The sequence below is a fragment of the Bufo bufo genome, chromosome 9, assembly GCF_905171765.1.
Source record: "Bufo bufo chromosome 9, aBufBuf1.1, whole genome shotgun sequence".
Lineage (NCBI taxonomy): Eukaryota > Metazoa > Chordata > Amphibia > Anura > Bufonidae > Bufo > Bufo bufo.
In genome coordinates, this window is record NC_053397.1 from 215861554 (window position 1) to 215864008 (window position 2455).

The following is a 2455-nucleotide window of genomic DNA, read 5'->3' on the forward strand; positions in this document are numbered from 1 at the left end:
CTGATAGGCTGTCCTGTCTCTCACCGCATCTTGCGTAATCACAGACCCATTGAAGTGCCCACGAGGCCTAAAGAGAGGGAGGAGGGGGATGGAGCTGCAGCAATATTAGGGGCCGCAGCAGGGTGAAACGTCTGACTGAGCACAGCTCCGACATCACACCAGAAAGGGTGCAAGTGCAGAAGGGGGGCAAAAGACCCAAAATCTTCCATGGAAAGTAAGTATGGCTATTTTTATTTTTTTTATGTTTTACTCATTTGTGGCCTTTTTTAAGTCTACCCTGAAAACCCTTTTAACCTGGATGTGCAGAATACACAGCTGTTCACCAATAATTCTAATCTGTATATCCCCCACAGACATACTGTCTGAAGTCCTATATCTGTGCTCGGCAGTCACATTGCGATACACTTTTTCTTATTTAGAATTCACATTTTTAAAGCAGTACTGCCCTCTAGTGGTGGAAGAATGCAGAATACTAAACTATGGGAGAGATTACCCCTGCGCTGCCAGAAGATGTGCTTAAAGGGGTTGTCTAAGCCATTAATATTGATGACCTACTGTCAGGATAGGTCATCAATAGAGATGAGCGAATTTAATATTTAGAAATTCGTTCACACTTCGTTTGGTTACCACGGACCATAACGCAATTCTATGATGGAATGCCTTTAAAAGGCGTTATGGGTTCCGTCATAGAATTGCGTTATGGTCCGTGGTAACTGAATCCATAACGCAATTCACCTTTTACCACCAAAAGAAGTGTGAACGAATTTCATAACCGGAAATTCGCTCATCTCTAGTCATCAATATTTGATCAGCGGGGGTCCGACGCCCCTGCCGATCAGCTGTTTGACGAGGAGGCGGCGCTCCATTCTAAGAAGAAGCTGCACTCGCATGAAGCGTCGCCTACTCTTCATTTACTGTATGCCTGAAAACGGGCGCAAAAGGTAAAAGGTTTCAGAACTTCTGGCTCTGCCCTTGCCACATCTCCTTTTTGGAAAGTGGTGAGGGTATCATACAAATACCAACTGTGACTAAATTTAGTGACGTTTACCCGGGCTTTGCAACTTTTTTTGCCAGAAATCTGGCACAGGGGGATGACGCATCTCCCATTTGTGCATGTCTCTGAAGTGGATCAAATGGAGAATTTATGAGGAAAATTTTAATTTTGCAAAAAATTCTGTTGCCGTAATCAGCAACAAATGTATCAAATGTCGCGTGACGATTGATAAATTTGGCACTCTGGTCTTGAAATGTTACTCCACTTTCTCCATCACCTCTTTACTGGAGTAAGATTGTGACATTTTGAAGTCTCAGTTGATCATTCTGCCTTACATCAGCTCAACGAGCTAAACCACGCACCCTTTCCAAAACTGCAGTGCTGTATTCATGCAGAACCGTTTCCGTCTCGGTGACAATCGTATTGAGCCACTATCACTCCCTGCTTGTATTCATGCAAAATGATGGGGGAAAAATTGTAAATTCAGAAACTGAGAGATTTTCTAATTCATACTTGAAGAGGACCTTCTCCCCGCCCTATTTTAATAACTTCATGCATTTCCATGTAATAACAATTCTGGAGCATCTAATCTTATGGCTCTATGTTGTGCCGTTCCTGAATTATTCCTACTAGAAGTTAATAATGATTTGCCAGCAGTCTGCAATGAAGGTCCAGGTGAGTATTACCAGTCTGACACTATCCAACCAGTGCTGCCGTGTCAGACTGCAGGGACACCCCCCAACTGATAACACCCATCTGGACCTTCACTGCAATTTGCTAGCAATTCATTCATAACTTCTAGTAGGAATAAAATAGGGATGGTACAATATACAGTCATAAGAATAGATGCTCCGGAATTGATATTGCAACTAGTTACTAAAACAGAGATCTCGGCAGAGGAGATGGGTTCTCTTTATTTAATGCAAAGTGCACTGTCACTTACCTCCTCCCGGAGCTTAGAATAATTTCATCCTTGTTTATAGGGGTTGTGTCAATCCAGCAAATGGCATTTATCATGTAGAGAAAGTGAATACAAGACACTTACTAATGTATTGTGATTGTCCACATTGCCTCCTTTGCTGGCTGGATTCATTTTTCAATCACATTATACACCGCTCCGTGTTTCCATGGTTACGACCACCATGCAATCCAGCAGTGGTGGCCGTGCTTGCACATTTTAGAAAAAAAAGCATCGGCCTATGCACACTCTTGCGGTTCTGGCCACCAGAGGTTGGCGCCTTCTCCTATAAAGAGTGTCCATAGGCCGATGCTTTTTTTTCTAAAATGTGCAAGCACGGCCACCACTGTGCAGTGTATAATGCGATGCAAAAATGAAGCAATATGGACAATCACAATACATTAGTAAGTGCCTTGTATTAACTTCCTCTACATGATAAATGCAGTTTGCTGAAGTGAGAGGACCCCTTTAAGTGACAGTGATAATTAGACAGACACCATTCA